Genomic DNA, 17337 nt, shown 5'->3' with positions numbered 1-17337 from the left:
ACATGTTCTGTTCATTTTGCATACCTGATTAGCATACCTGAGAGAACTCACTACTTTGCTTGCTGAAAACATCTAGGAACAGGAACTGAAGGAGGAAACGGACCAAGAGCTCTGCTGCTATGTATGTAGGCAACAAGTGGGGACCCTGGAGCATTTCAGGGTCCCCACTCTGAAGGGCTCTACAGCTCTCCCTGCAGACCCACTTCCTGCTGAAAATGCCTGTACATGACCCTTCCTCTAAGAACTCAGCCTTGGGTAAAGAAGCTGGTGACTGTCTCAGAAGATAGGCATCATTCATTCATTTCCTGGAGCCATAGAAGTGAACACCCAAGAGTATGTACCAGAGCTTGCACAGAGCCTCCCACTGTGGGCACCTGCTCTGCGTGAGGCCTAGTAGATAGAGCAATTACTTTACCAGGGACTTAAAAAGACACTGTTCCTAGCATTTCTTTTTCTATTGGGAAACCAAAGTGATGCATACTCTGAACTGCTTCCATGGGCCACTGAAGTCAACCACTACATAACTCAAACCCAGCAGATCAAGGGAGCAAGGCTCTTTCACTAGTACCCAGGCATGGGGCTTGGACTGCAGACACAAGGCTGAGCAGCTGCAGGCTCACAGACAGGAGAACAATCACAGGACAAGGAGACAGGGATCTACTGTAGGACACAGAGATAACAGCAAGTTACAAACTGGGGCTTTACACAAAACATTTTATATACATAAAATCAATCTCTCTCACTCTCTCTTTCTCCTCCCCGTGTATATTCTTATGATTGGGGCTCCAACCAGCCAGCATCCTGGGTTTTCAGGTTTGCCCATATTCTCTTGGCAGGATACAGCTATCTTTGAATGTCACTCAGCTGGCAGGAGAGGTGCCACCACTCTTTCTTGGAGTGTACAAGAGCTGCCTCCACTTCACCTGTACCAAAAAACTGCCCCCAGGCAGTCTTTGGGACAAAATCTTTCTCTCCTCTGGGATAGGAGAGGGCTGAAAAGTAGCTTGCTACCCAGGATGCTGAGCTGAGTATGCCAAGGGACATGTCTCCTGGGGGCAGCACAGGTGGAATAGGACTGCCACTGGCTTCCTTTGCAGTAAAGTGCCTTCTAAAGAGCCAGCCAGGCTTAAGGGAAAGGAGGTGGGGGTTGTTACATCATCATTCAGGGCTAGGTTTGCCACCATGCGCATCAGTCATGGGTTGGAAAGGCCCCTTCCTCCTGTCCAAGCTTTTCTTGGGGGAGGGGCAGGGATGGGACACAGGGCCTGTAGTCTGCTAGGCACACATACTCCATCTCTGAGCTACGCCCTCTGTGTGAGGAATTTCTCTAAAAGATAAATTCTCCAACACTCTCACATAACAAAAATCTCCATTTTCAACTAATGGTATCCCCAAATAAAAGCACATCAAAGTAATGGCAACTTTAATATGCTAAGAAATGTCATCTTAAAGATAACTGTCTGGCCAGACTCACTACAGGGGCCACCTAAGTGTGAATTCTTAACCTGCTGTCACCACACAGTGGTTGCTTGAAAGGGATTAGCAGACAAATTGGAAGCTTTAGGCACTGGGGCAGGGGATAGGAATGGCCAATGTGGCCTTCCCTGAGTGGGAGGGGAGGAGACTGAAGCCAGCAGGGTGGTGGGGGTACAAATGCTGCCAGGTCTTACTTAGATCCTGTTCCTGAGAGGGACCAGAAAAAAGGGGCTCCATTCCCAAAAAGGAGACATTCAGGGTCCCTGGGTCTTAACCTCTCTGCAAGATTTGGTACAGACCCTCCAAACAGCAGCAGGGCCACATACACAAGGCCCAAGTTTTCACAGACAGTCTACTCTGCTTCAGAACAGCAGGCTAATTTATAAACTTTTAATGGAATAAAGTGCTTTTAGTATATTCTATCTAGAAACACAAACAACTCTTAACGGGAGACAACCACCCCCACTAACACATTAACAAGAGAAAGGACACACGGGTAATTCCCATGTAAACTTCAATGTAATTGTGCTTAGAGTTGGCTGGACTCTGCTCCTTCTTTCCCAACCACATCAAGCAATTCTCCTGTGAATGGTAGAGACCAACTCTGTATTATGCAAATCTGCTGCCCTGGAGACCCTATTCACACAGGCACTCATTCACCCAAGCACACACAGGAGTACCCTGCCTAGGCTCTTTGAGGAGCCTTCCTGTGCAACCTCTAGGTATCAATTGGATCATCCAGGACTAGGGAGGGAGCCTTACTTTTCAACTCATCAGGGAAAGAGTAGGGCAGATTACATTGGGTGGATGGGTGGGGAGTACCCTGTCTTTCTGAGTTACTTCTGTTTCACACTGGGGAAAGGGGCTACCCTGCCATTCTGAGTTGCTGCCCTGTTTCTGGCCTCAAGGTGAGGATGGGCCCTGGGCCTTCTCGGCATACAGGAAACTTTCACTGCTTTCGCTGTCGTTTCCTTCTGCGGGCTGGGATTCCAAATCCTGGCTGAGCAGCGACCTCTCCTCCGAACCTGAGGTACTCACAGTAATCGACTTCTGTTTCTTGTCATCTTCGTCGTCATGAATGCGCAAATGGCGACACAGCAGCAACTTGTTCTCGAAGACCTGGTCGCAGCGCTCACACACTTGGGGCTTCTTATTGGCCATTGGTCAATGAGCTGGGGTTCGGCCGAGCTGCCTTCCCCGGCTTCCTGGGACCCGTGGGGTCCCTTTAAGCGGCCACGATGCACCCCACCATGCACCACCTGGTGCTTGAAGAGGTTGGCCCGGCGACCGAAGGCCAGGCCACATTCGCTGCACTCGTAGGGCTTCTCGCCGCTGTGCACTCTCTGGTGCTGGCTAAGTCCTGAATGGCCGCGGAAGGCCTTGCCGCACTCCTGGCACGAGAAGGGCCTGTCGCCGCGGTGGCTGCGCTGATGGTGGATGAGCTGCGAGATGCCCTTGAAGGCTTTGCCGCACTCCTGACAGATGTAGGGTTTCTGACCGCTGTGGGTGCGCTGGTGCTCGATAAGGTTGGAGCTGCGGCTGAATGTCTTGCCACATTCACCGCACTCGTAAGGCCGCTCGCCGCTGTGGATGCGCGCATGCTCATGCAGAGCGAAGCGCCGCCGGAACACCTTCCCACACACTCGGCACACGAACGGCTTCTCGCTGCTGTGGATGATCTGGTGCTTCATAAGGTTGAAGCTGCGCGTGAAGGTCTTGCCACACTCTCCGCACTCGTAGGGCTTGTCGCCACTGTGGATGCGCTGATGCTCCAGCAGTGCCAAGTTCCGCCGGAACAGCTTCCCGCACTCGCTGCACTTGTACGGTTTCTCGCCTCTGTGGACGATCCGGTGCTTGATGAGATTGGAGCTGCGGCTGAAGAATTTTCCACACTGCTGACAGAGATACCGTTTATCTGCGATTCTGGAGTGCCGGTACCTTACAATGGAATTTGGCCTGAAGTCGTGAGGACGTCTCCGCACCATGGATCCCGAGGTGTCTCCGAGGAGCCCTCTTCCAAAAAGTTTCGGCCTTGAAGTCAGCATCTTGCTCTTTATCCCATTTCCTGTAATGACAGAGCCACAAACTGTCACTTCAGGTTTTTTTTTTCATAGTGCTTCCCCCTCTTTCATTTTCCCATCAAGAAACTGCAGAATAAAACACCACCACCACCAACAATAACAACAACACATCAGTCAGGCAGAAGGGAGAGCTTCTGCTCTTTCTAGAGGGCAGTAAAGTCTCTTTTCACCCATCCCCAGCAAGGGAGGCTGACACCCATCACTAAAGAGGACATTTCACCCAAAGTTTCAGTATCTATGCCACTTTCCTTAGGCCAGTCCTTACTTTTTACCCTTGCCACTAGCAAGCTGGCTGAGGGTGCCTTGCTCACCAGCACAGGATGCTGCTGCAGTCCCCATTCTGTCTGCAATCCAGGGCTTCTCCCCTCGCTCCAGCTGGGACACCAGGTTAGGCTTAGAGAAAGCAAACCCTGTTCATAGAAATGAAGAAAATCAGCACCTTTCTAGCTAAGGGCAAATTTTTTTTTTTCCGAGACAGGGTTTCTCTGTAGCTTTGATGCCTGTCCTGGCACTAGCTCTTGTTGACCAGGCTGATCTGGAACTCACAGAGATCCGCTTGCCTCTGCCTCCTGAGTGCCAGAATTAAAGGCTGTGCCACCACCGCCTGGCTGGACAGAATAATTTTTAAACAGAGTTCAGCCTGTGTCTTCAGAGAGCAAAGACCTCCTCAGAAAGTATAGCCAAGAAAGATTATCCCTTGTCTTGTGCTTGGGGGCAGCATGTTTCTCCAATAAAACTCAAGTGAGAATTCCAGAAGTTTTATGGGAAGATGTGTCCCCAACTTTCTCTTGATGGTCAAAGAGAACCCAGGGAAGGAACCAGTCTCCCTCGGTCAGATGAGACATTGGTGGTCTGTAGAGTCAGAAAGAAAATGGAAGAGGGCTGATTCTCACAAATCCTTACCCAACTCAAAGCCAGCCAGGGAGCCATCTCAGCTAGAAAGATGCCAGAACAGAGGACGGCCCCAGCTTAGACTCTGTTCATTAGAGGAAGAAGTTGGGACTCATTACTCTTCTCACTCACTTCCTGGTGCTTTTGAGTTCATCCACACAACCTGTGAATCTTGGTTTTGCCTGGAACTGGCAAGATGGACATCCTCTAACAGATGCACAAACACAGGAGCGTGGAGCATGTTGAAGAAAGAAGAGAGCAGCAGGCTGGAAGTTGCCCCGGCTCTTGCCTAGATGTCTCCAGGCTTGGAAACCAAATGCACTGCCTGGCCCTAGCAAGGGGCCTCACAGGCAGTGGAAGATGTTGCTAACTTCTATAAAGTAAGTTGAATGTCAAATACATCTGTTGTTAAAAATAAAATGAGTCTAAAATTCTGCAAGTAAATATTCCTGTATAATAGGCATCTGTTTATCAATAGAAAGAAATTTTTGGGCAATCTATGATTTTATGTGCAAAATAAGTCTGAAAGGTCATTACTGAATTTATCCTGAACATTTACAAGTCCATATTATTCTTTTTGATACCACAGTTGATCTACAAGGTATGGGTCAAATAAAAAATGTACTTATTCTTGGGTTCATAGCCATCAACAAGCAAAAAAATTCAGAATCGGAGTCCAGAGACAGTAGGTGGGACTGGGTGTGTGTACATGGTAGGGTACTTACCCACTGACACCAAATGGCTGTAGTTCTCCAGCATCACCTGCTTGTAGAGCTTCCTCTGTTTGAGATCCAGAAGCTTCCATTCTGCCTTTGTAAAGTACACAGACACATCCTCAAAAGATATCGGTACCTAAAACAAGCAATTTATGTAGTAGGGAATTAAATTCCAGGTTAAGTCTAGTTGAAAACAGTAAAACATGGCAATCCCCCTGCCTCAAGGGAGTTCAGCAGTCAGGAGAGAGTCAGCAGCAAGTATTACTGCCACAGGAAAGAGGAACAGACAGATGTTGAAAACCTAGCAAAGGGAACTCAGGAAAGCAGCAAGCCACAGGGGTTGGGGGCGGCGGGGATGGCAAAGCATTCTGCTGGCCTGAAACATCCAGGGCAGCAGAGGGAAACTGCTCTGGGCAATTCGAGGACAGTAAGGGGGAGGCTGACTACTTACCTTGGGCTTTGCTCTCAGAAGACTGGCTGCCATAGTCAGGGCTCGGACCACAGAGGGCACAGCTGAAAGGCTGAGAGAAGAGGGTCAGTGAGATCAGGGTGGCTCAGTGCAGCCACCCTCAGCTTGTTTCAAAACCTGCTTTATTTTTCTTGCCAGAGAGTAGCAAGGTGAGACAATGAATGCTGTGGTGTGTGTGAATGAGGTATGTCCCAAAGAAAGGGTGAATTTCTTTCCCAGAGGCCAGTTTCTGCGCCCTCCTTGGAGGACAAGGCAAAGGGTTTTCTCACTCTGGAAGCTTCACCTAGGCTACAGATCACCACACTTTCCTTACATCTTGATGGGGCCACTGCAACAAGATACCTGCTGCAGGGGGCTTAAAACCACACATACATATTTTCTCCCAGTTCTGCAGGTTGAAAGCCTGAGATCTAGGTGCTGGGGGTGGGTGGGTCCTCCTTTCATCCTGAAGGCTGCTTTTCTTGCCTCTTTCAGCCACTGGGTGGCATCCAGTGATCCCTGACTTGTAGCTGCATCCTTCCAAAGCTTTCCTGAATCTTCACATGGATGTCTTCTCTATGTGCACTTGGATCCAAATTTCCCTAGTGTTATATGACACTATTCATTGAGTTAGGGCCTACCATACTCCAATATGGTCTCATTTTAACCTTACTTACATTTCCAAAGTCCGACTTCTAAGTAAAGGTATCTTCCCAGGAAGTTGGGGATGGGACATGAAGCGATCATTTTGTAGAGACACAAGGCAATTCAGTCCTCAACACATTCCCAAACTTAGCTTTCATGCTTTTCTATTTTGGCCCATTGAGTGGGCCAAAATCCAGGGATCACATACCAACTTTGCTCATATGCCCTCTCCAGCCTTCCAAAAGAGCATGCTCTTTCTCTATCATTGCCTTCTTTTAAAAATTATTTTTATTTATTTTATTTTAATTATATGTATGTTTAAGTACCATACATATAACCCAAGGTACCCAAGGAAGCCAGAAGAAGGTGTCAGATCATTTGGGACCAGAATTACAGACGGTTTTGAGCCACCACGTGGGTAGTGGGAATCAAACCCCAATCCTCTGGAAGATCAGCCAGTATTCTAAAAGGCTGTGCTGTCTCTGCAACCCCCTTCATTTCCTTCATTTTTTAAATCTCTTTCTTCTGGTCCCTCCAAGTTTCCAGACATTCCTGGAAGCTCCATTTATGGGTTCCTCTTCCTTTAGTGTCTGGGTTCATGTTAAAAAAAAAAAAAAACCCTCCAGACACACAATTCAACTTCCAGGCGCAGAGTGATAGCTGCTAGTGAGCAGAAAGAGAAGAGTGGGACACTGTGAGGCACAGTGGAGTGTGAGCAGAAAGAAAAGAGTGGGGGCACTCTGATGAGGCGATGGTAGGCTGAGGGTGGCAATGTGCTTGCAAGGGAACACAGGCAATAAAAGTCCCGGACATGGCTCTCTGTCAGTAGTGCTTGTGTTGCTAAGAACTGGGATGATGGACACAGGCAACGAGACTGGGTGAGGACAGCAGGAAGTTGTTTCTCAGTCCAAGGGCTTGAAGGGCGACAGAATAGATAAAGTTTACTTTAGCCTCGGAGTTCTGTGCATCAGTTAGTATAGAAGCTTGTCAGGCAAATGACCATTTCAAGAATGTTGTTCAACCAGACTTGAGAGTCCTGAGTGGAGCAGCAGAGAAACCAGGAGGAAGTCCAGTGTGGCAATGGCTCGAAAGAGTTTTGATATGCCTGGTGGGCAACTAAAGCTTGTTTGTTTGCCAGTGATAAGGCCACAGGAGAGAAGAAGAAGGGATGGAGTCTAGGGAACACAAGGACAGCCACATATTTATGTAAAATTTAAACTGTCCCCAGATCCCTTGATGAACTGTCAATCAACACTGACCAATTATAAAGTCATATTTCTGATGAAGTTTCTTTTTTGTAGGGGTGTTTGAGACAGGGTGTCTCTCTGTAACAATTCTGGCTGTCCTGGAACTTGCTCTGTAAACCAGGCTGGCCTTGAACTCATGAATATCTGCCTGCCTCTGCCTCCTGAGTGCTGGGATTAAAGGTGTGTGCCACCATTACCTGGCTTCTGATGAATTTTCTATGACTCACACGAAAAAGATCATTTAAGAGGTTAGAGAGATGGCTCAGTGGTTCAGAACATTTGCTGCTCTTCCAGAGGACCAAAGTTCAATTCCATATCAGATGGCTCACTTCCATCTCTAATTCCAGCTCCAGGAGATCAGATGACTCTGGCCTTTATAGAACCTGTACTCTTAAGCACACACTCATATTACACACACACACACACACACACACACACACACACACCATTTGTGGCTGGAGAGATTGTTCAGTGGGGTTATAGTTCAAGTGTCAAGAATGGAGACTGGATATCCAGCACCTATACAAATACCAGGTGGGTGTGTTGGGCCATCTGTAATCCCAGTACACAGGAAACAGAGACAGGGATCCTTGGAGCAAGCTGGTTAGCTAACACTAACTAGCTCAGTTGAGCAGCCCTGGGTTTAAGTGAGACTATCTCTCCATATATAAGGTGGAGAATTGTTGAGGAGGATACTTAATGTCTACTTCTGGCCTTCATATATATATATATATATATATATATATATGCATGTGCACGTGCGCTGCCATGTGTGTATGTCCTTTCATATGGAAACATACACACACTCAATGCCTATTCTCCCGCAACACAAGGAAAACAAATCCATCTGAATGGTTACTCAATGAGTTAAGCACAGTTACCACATGGCCAGGCAATTTCACTCCTGAGCGCATACTGAAAATAATTTCAAACAGGTGTCTACACTAAAAACCTATATACACACATTCATAGCAGTCACACTAGCCAAGGGGCAGAAACACCACGCGTCCATTAGCAGACAAATGGATAAACAAAATGTGGTATATATAAACAATGGAACATTATTTGTATTTAGAAAGGAAGGAAATTATGACGTATGCTACAACATGAACGAACCTTGGGGATTTTTTGCAAAGTTAAAAATGCCAGATCCAGACACAAACGGCCACATATTTTTTGATTCCATTTATATGATGTAATGACATTTCACAAGAGCTGACTTGACCTAGTTTTTAGTTGTGGCTAAAATCTTTGTCTTTTAAAGACAGTTGCTAAGCCCCCATTCCTACCACATCCTATAAGGTCTCAGTCTTTACAGCCACTAAATACTCACCCTGTCCCTGCTGCTTTCTTATCAGGTTCTCAATCAGGGACTAGATCCCAGAAAACTAGATGGCTCCTACAACCCCACAAGGAACTGGCCCAATTCCTGTTATGCACAGATATCCTAACAGTTTCCCTGTCCCTAAATGCACCTCCATGTGGTCCCAAGTGGCTGTTTTCTCTCATTCAGGGGTGCAAATAAGAGAATTCTTGCTGCCTTTATTGTGGTACAATGTCACTGTGTAGTGAACTCCCTCAAAATCTTTATAGAATATACTGAGTCTGAAAGAGGCAAATTCATAGCTAGAAAGCTGGCCTGGGAGCCCAGATATGAAGAATGACGTAGTGGATTCAGGGGTTTCTTCATGAAGCGATGAAAATGCTCTCGGACCAGATGCAGGCTGAGCAGCACAGTGAGTGCACTGCATGCACTGGATAGTTTCCTTTAAAATAGTGCCTTTAAGTTTGAATTTTTAAATTTTTATTGTTTTATGTGTATGGGTGTTTTCCTGCATGCATGTTTGTGTATCAGTGGATTATTGGTGCTCACAGAGACCAGAAGCAGGCATTGGATCCCCTGAAATTGCAGTTACAGATGGTTATGAGGTGCCATGTGAGTTCTGGACATCGAATCCGGTCCCTCTGTAAGGGCAACCAGTGTTTCTAACCATAAAGTCATCTTTTCAGCCCTGCAAATGGTATCTTTTATGGTAAGTGACTTTTGCCTCATCAAAAAAAAGAGGGAAAGGAGGCTGGGGAGATGACTCAGTTGATAAAGTGCTTACTTACCAAGAAGGGGAACCTGAGGTAGAGAACAACCAGCTAAGACCTCCCTACATAGACTTCTGGCCTCCCTGCATAGAAATGCATCCGAAATCTCACACAAAAACGTACACACATACACACAAATAAGAAGGGAAAGGGGTTCTCTTCATCATTTGGATGTCCACGGGTTACATCTGCATTTCATTATTGATACACTACAACACCAAAAGAGTGTGGAGGAGATGACCCCAGTGTTTCAGGTTAAAATTACTGTTTTAAGCCTGGTGGTGGTGGTAGCACACACCTTTAACCCCAGTACTCAGGAGGAAGAGGTAGGCAGATCTCTGTGAGTTCAAGGCCAGCCTGGTCTATAAAGTGAGTTCTAGGACAGGCTCCAAAGCTACAGAGAAACCCTGTCTTGAATATATATATATATAGTTTTAAAGAAACAACATGATTATGGGGAAGCAGCATGCAGATCTGCGAGTTCGAGGTCAGCCTAGTCTACAGAGAGAGTTCTAGGACAGCCAGGGTTACACAGAGAAACCCTGTATCGAAAAACCAAAACCAAGCAAACAACAAAACACAAACCAATCAACTGAATAAACAAACAAACAAAAAACCCAAACATGATCCAGGGAGATGACTCTGCAGGTAAAATCACTAGTCATATAAGCCTGACAATCAGGATTTGATTTCTGGAACTCACATTTTAATCAAACAAAACATATGATAGTGCAAATCTGTAGATGAAACCGACTTCCCCAAATTGTCCTCTGATCTTGTGTGCATCATGGTGCATTCTCTCTCACGCCAAACAAAAACAATGCGGGTTTGTTTCCCACCATAATGGCACCATGCTGACACAATCCATTTCAGAGAAGTCAGAAGTCCACTTGCTTCAGCCCATCCCTCCCCACATTTGAGGTGGTACACTTCTGTTACGTTGTCCTTAGAGTCAGGCCCAATGGACATGGTTTTACCTGTAGAAGGATAGACCCTTGGAAGTGATAGTCACACAAGGGGGTTACACACCATTGTCTGTCCTTGAGACCTACCCCCTGAAAGTCAGGCATGATTTCAGCTCTTGCCAAGACACAACAAACCTCATGGGGATCCCAGGTAACTACTATGTAACTCCAGTCTGTTCGATCGCATGCTCGTGTGTGTGTGTGTGTGTGTGTGTAAGCTCTGGAAGAAGCTTGGTGGAACTGGAAAACATCTTCCTCCCATTGACTACCTTTGTGGGCCTCCAGAACACAGGACAAGCTGAAAGGTGATTCTAAGCCTGGAAGCTCAGGTTTGTCCCCATATAAGGTTGGGCCTGCCTGAGGCACAGTAGGTTGGGGTCTCAGGGCGATCATCTAGGGAACAGATCAGCCTGTAGACAGAACACCCCTTCCCCTAGGCTTTGGTCCTGCCAGGGGTCTTGCTCACAGACCAGCTTCCCCCAACTCCTGCTTGCAAGGAGCAGGAGGGGAGGAGGGTGAGAAGCCAGGACGTGTGGTGCTCAGAGCCTCAGAGCACCATCCTACAGGCTACCACGAGGTGGGGCACTTTTCCCAGACAAAGAAACCTTAACCCCACCAAATAATCAGCAAGAAAAACATTCAGAATCCTCCTTATTTACATCACAAGGGGATTTGGGGCCTTTTCATCTATCTACAAGAAGGGAGGTGTAGGTTACTTAGGGTGGAACTTTCCTTGGGGTCTAGCAGCTCAAGACTCCCAAATACTTCTTCTCCACCCCACCTGCTGTTCCTGCCCTCCCTCCTGACCTGGTAGAAGAGCCAGAGAGGGCCATCTGAGGAGCCTGTCCTGCCAAAGCCCTCAGGGGTCTCCCCTGTGACTACAGGCCCCAGGCTTAGTTCTAGGAGGCGGGAACCAAGGCTGGCCTAGACAGAGGGCCAACCATGGCTGATCCTCTGAATAGGTGGGTCAGATCCTGGCCTTTTCTGCCCACAGCCTTACCAAAACTGTCACTCAGAGTAAACTCACAAGGCCCTTCCCAATTCCTCCCTCAGCTGTAGTCAAACTGGCCTCTCAGGAGTCAGAACACTCTTGCTTCAGGACTTTCATACCAGCTATTCCTTCTGTCTAGAATATTCTTCCAAAACAGAAGCACATGGCTTATTATTTCATCACCTTTTCTAGTCACAGCACCTAAGCTTGCAACTGTGCCTTTTTCAGCTCCTACTATCTTTCATTCATCCTATGCAGCTACCATTTTAAGCCGTTTATGATTCATGGTCTGTGCTGTCACTAGAATTCCAACCATAGAGCAGAGACTTTTGCCATCTCCTTCTCTGACAGATCTCAGAGAAGTCTGTAAGAACCCAGCTCATAATGGGTCTTGGCAAATCCTTGATAGACGAAACTAGTCATCCTAGCACGACTGCAGTTCCCTGTTCAGCTCTGCTCACTCTCTCACCCCCTTTCCCACCTCACTCTGCTCTTACCTTCCTAGGCATTGGCTTGGTTAAGCTTATTGCTCTTCCCTTGAATGGGGGAAGCACGCTGGGCATTGGTCAACACACACAACCCTCCACTTCTAAGAGCCACAAGTTCAGGATTTTGACGTCCTGTCCCAGTGTGGGGGCCCTTAGGGATTGTGCCTGCGGACTGTTGGCCAGGCACCCCTGTGTAACAGTGCCATGATCACACAATTTGAGCCTGCCTGGAGGAGTTCCCACACCCAGGGGTGCAAAACCCAAATTACCTGGGTAGATCAGCAGTGCAATGCTCCTGTGCCAGACCCCGTACCAGCGTCTGAAAATCAGGAGAGAAACGTAAAAAGATGGCTTCAGTTCCCTAGAGCCCAGACAGGCCGGCTTCTCTTCCCCGAGGCGCTAGAAAGGGGCATTCCCGAGCCACCCTGCCCAGTCCTTCCAGTGTTGGCCCACAGCCCAAGGCTTCCCCAAACACCTCCGCCACCGCTCCACTTTCCACCCTCCAGCCACCTGTGCCCACCATTCCGCACCGCTGCTGAGATGGGCCCGCGACCCGCAGCGCCTCTCTTTTCCAGCCTGCCTGCGTACCTGCGCACCACGCAGGTTTGGTCTTCCCTCTGCAACCCTACTGTGGGCAGAACCGAGGCTAAGGATGCTGCCTCCGAGAAGCTCTCCCGGGAGGCGCCCCTGCAAAACTCAAAGCTCTCAAACTGTTGTCGATTTCACCTCTGTTCAGGAGGTTTGTATTGCGTGGCTGTCCATAAGCCAGGTCCGCCGCTGCTGCGGAGGAGCAGGGTGCGCAAGCAGTCAGGGCCGGGCCGGGGGGGGGGGGGGGGGGGGGGGGGGGGGGGGGGGCGGCGGCGGCGGCGTGGGAACCGGGCGCAAAGGGGGACACAGAGCATGCGCGACGCTGCAGGAGGGCGGTTCGGCCGGCTCTGGGCCCGCTCCTGTCCTGCTCCCGCCCCACTCAGGCATCTGGTCTCGCACCCCACGCACCCGGGACACTTCCGTTTTCCGTCTGGGTTACTCTGAAGCAGACAGGTTGCAATGGTCACCATATCATAGTCCTGAAGCAGACAAAGGAAAAGCTGTCGACCCCATATCATTGGTGACGCACCTCTCATGGATCAGACCATTGAGCATTCCATCCATCCATCCATCCATCCATCCATCCATCCATTTTGCTAGCATCAAGTGGCCGGGCCATGGTCTCCTAATTAAAGACCATGCCTGTGAGCAGGAAGGACAAGAATCAGAAAGGGAGTATAGGGCATGAAGGGGGATTTAGGAGGTGGCAAGGTAGAGATGGAGAGAAGAGAGGAAGTGAAAAAAGTGGAGGTGCCCTACTGAGCACAAGGACTTTCTCTGGTTACTCTATGTGGTCAACAAGCCAGACCCCCAGGGTAGGCCATTAGGAATGCCATTTCCCCACAGATCACCATCTACATAGTGGAAACCCAAGGGTTAGACTTGGACACTTCTCTTTGGACAGTTTTGAGATCTTCCAAGAAAAAATTATGACAAAGAGCAAAGGATAAAGAATAAGGAAAATCAACCACATTGCTGGTTCTACTGATGCCTCCCAACCCCGACTGCTGGGAACTGAGCTGTATCTTCCCTTATAAAGCTGACCAGGCCAAACCCAAGGCAAGGAGTCCTCTGCAAGTCCGTGATCCTACTGTCCTTTGTTCCAGGCTGAGGAGGAAGGCTAGGACCCCCCAGCAAAGATGCTTCTGGCAATGAAGAGTGGAGAGCATAAGGGGGCAAAAGCAAGCTCTGCTTTGGAGTCCCTTTCCTGGAACAGGCTGGGAGGGACCCAGGGACCCTCAGCTGAGGGTTTCAATGAAGAGATGCCCTCTCACTGGGGCTGCTGGAATATGTGTGCACCTCCTGACTCCTGGGCCCGTGGCTGCACACGAGAGACATTCTTGTGGAGGTTGGCCCCATTAAAGATGGAGAGATGAGGTCACCCTGAGCTGCTAGGAGAGCTGGGAAGGGTCCTCCCCCGGTCCCTGTGAAGGGGTGCACGCTGACTTTAGACTCCCATCTCTAGAGTTGCGTGTGGGAGTCAGGTCCTTACAGGCTCTGCTTGTTTGCTGTGGCCACTCCAGGATTCATATTCCTGAAGCAATCAGGGAAACTTAAAATGTTTTAGGAGCCTGGCACGGTGGCACACACCTTTAATCCCAGCACTTGGGAGGCAGAGGCAGGCAGATTTCTGTGAGTCCAAACACAGCCTGGTCTACAGAGTGAGTTCCAGGACAGCCAAGGCTACAAAAAGAAACCCTGTCTCATTATCCCCCCACCCCCCGTTTTGGCCTTGGCCATTCCAAAGAGCCTGGGCAGCCATTCTGGTCTATTCTAGTACAAGTGAGTCTGAAGTAAGTTCACCCCCCCACCCAATTCCAGAGAGCAGAATTAAGCTACAGCTCTTGAAATTTGTGTGAGTTGATTCTCTCATACCATGTACATTCCAGGGATCAAATTCAGGCCAACAGGCTTGTAAGAAAGCATCTTAACTTGCTGAGTCATCTTGTTGGCCCTTAAAATAATTCACTGAGATACATGCAAAACTTCTGTATCAGGTTTCATGAATGAGTTAGTTAGAAGAAATAATACTTGAAGCTAATGTGTTATTTTTCTGGTGGTGTCTGTGGTGGTTTGAATAAGAATTGCCCCCATAGAGTCATATATTTGAATGCTTAGTCATTTGGGAAAGATTAAGTATGGCCTTGTTGGAAGAAGTGTGTCCCTGGGAGTGGACTTTAAGGTTTCAAAAGTCCAGGACAGGCCCAATGGCTCTCTCTCTCTCTTCCTGCTTCCTTTAGATCTGGGTGCAGCACTCTCAGAAAATTCTCTAGCACCATTGTCTGTCTGCGTGCCACGGGTGCTCCCCTCCATGATGATGACGGAGTTAATCTGTGACAATGGAAGGACGTCACAGTTAAATACTTTCTTTCATAAGAGCTGACGTAGTCTTGGTGTCTCATCACATCAATAGAGCACAAAGACACTATAAAATGCAGTGACCAAAAACAACTGATGGAAGAGAAGAGTTCATTGTGGCTTATGGTTCCAGAGGGATAAGAGCCCATCATTGTGGTAAGGCATGATGGCAGGACCAAGAAGTTGAGAGCTCTCATAGTTAACAGCAAGCGTGAAGCAGAGAAAATGAACTGGAAGCAGCATGAAGCTTTTAATCTCAATGCCTGCTACTAACAACATAGCTCCTTTAGCAATACTGCACCAACAAAACCTCCCCCAAACAGTGACACCAATTAGGAACCGAGTATTCAAATACGAGAGCCTATGGGGAACATTTTTCATTTAAATCATCATAACCAGTTAGTGGGCTCCTGCAATTGTACAGGCCCAAGTGTTCTTGTTAAATTTAAATCACAGGTAGGCATGGTGACTCAGATTAGTATTAATACTTGAGAGAGAGACAGAGGTAGGAGACAATAGCTGATAGCTCATGGTCAGCATGGTCTATATAATGAGTTCCAGACAAGTCAGGGCTTCAAAGCATGTCTGTTGAAAACAACAACTAACCAACCAACCAATGATATAATAAATAAAACATCAATTCAGCCTGTGTTAGTTTTTTTTCCTTCAAGAGAATGGCCTCTATAGGATCATATATTTGAATGCTTGGTCTCCAGCTGCTGGAATTGTTTGGGAAGAATTAGGAGGTATGCCTTGTTAGAAGAGGTGTGCCACTGGGGTTGTGGGCTTTGAGGTTTCAAGGGCTCAGAGTACCCTCTGCCCCCTGCTTGTGGATCAGTTATACGAACTCTCAGTTGCTGCTCCAGCCACATGCATGCATCATACTTTCAATCTGCCATCATAGACTCAAGTCCTCTAGAACCACAAATCCAATTAAACTCTTTCTTTTATATGTTGCCTTGGTCATTGTGTTTTGTCACAGCAGTAGGAAGTGGGTTATTGCTGTGACAAGTCTGATCATGATGTTTTAGGGGGTCATGTGGAAGACTTTGGGACTTTGGGCTAGGAAAGTGGTTGAATGCAGAAAGTGGGGTTTAATGGGCCGTCCTAACAGGAGCTTGGAAGCCAGTAGTGCTGAGAGAAATGTAAATTATGGAGGCCCAGTTTATGAGGTCTCAGAGGGGAACAGCATTAGATACTGGACTAGAAACCATTTATTATTGTGATATTTTGGCAAAGAATGTGGCTGCTTTTTGCCCTCATCCTAAGAAAATGCCTTAGGCTCATTTGAAAAATTTTAGATTAATTTTGTTGGCAGAGGAGATCTCAAGACAGCGTAATATTGACTCTGTTGCATGGTTATTAGTAATCACTCTTGAAGAGTTCTATGGTGACAAAGAACAATTGGGGCCAAAAGAAACACAAAATATACAGTTTGAGGAAACTGAATATGGGAAATAAGACTTGTGCTGAAAAAGATAGGAAGAATCCTGATTCAAAATGGAATAAGGGAGTGGTGACCTCAGGGCAAGACCCCATCCAGCTGAGCTTTCATCCTGAGAAAGGAAAAGGGCTGAGGAATTTTTGTTCTTACAACAAATCAAATGTTATACAAAAATAATTCAATAATGGGGCCAAGATCTACCCCAACCAGGCAGCCAAACTTGGCAGTATTTGCCATGTGGTTTGTGGTTCTGACTTTACAGTATGAAGGATGTATGCAAGAAGAGGTTGAAGAATCTTCTGTGGTTAAGGAAAGCAGCTGAGGTAGGCCAGGTGCTTGGCAGTGGAGTCCCTACATGGAGGCCCTGAGAAGCCATTCAGTGAAACTGTGAAGGTGAAGCCTGGAAGTTAGAGATCTTAAGAACTTGGAGATTCCAGAGCTGTGAGCCAGATGCCAAGGAGAGTTACAGACAGGGAGTGGAATCAGCCCAAGAGAGAGAAATATGTTGCAGGCAGCAAAGGTGGAAAAGTCGAGCCACCTAAGTAAGCATGTGACATCAGACATGGAGCAACAGGATTTAGAATTTGCCCTGTTAGGTTTCGGTCTTGCTTTGGTCAACTATTTCCTCAGTATCCCCCCAATTCCTACTTTTTTGGAATGGTAGTGTATATTCTTTGATATTGTATGTTGCAATTTGCATTTTGGTTTAATAGGCGTTTTGTCAAATGGAATAAAAAAAATGCTTTATTTCAAGTCCAGGTCTCTTAGCAGCTGTCATTTATCAGCAATCAAAGCATTCAAAATCAACACAATGACACACAGGACTCCCTGTCTACTTCCCATTTTATGTGGATTTAAAAAATTACTTTTACTCTCTAAGACTTTATTTCTTTAAACTATTTCTT

At 47.4% G+C, this 17337-nt stretch overlaps 1 pseudogene; it reads right to left on the bottom strand.

Annotated features, from left to right (window-relative positions):
* Positions 1-1066: 1066 nt before the first annotated feature.
* LOC121437184 lies at positions 1067-12582 on the bottom strand (annotated as a pseudogene).
* Positions 12583-17337: the final 4755 nt, after the last annotated feature.

This window comes from Microtus oregoni, unplaced genomic scaffold, assembly GCF_018167655.1.
Source record: "Microtus oregoni isolate MIOR12 unplaced genomic scaffold, Mior012 000050F_ref0000143, whole genome shotgun sequence".
Lineage (NCBI taxonomy): Eukaryota > Metazoa > Chordata > Mammalia > Rodentia > Cricetidae > Microtus > Microtus oregoni.
The sequence above is the reverse complement of the archived record's forward strand: the minus strand, read 5'-3'. Positions and strand labels throughout refer to the sequence as shown.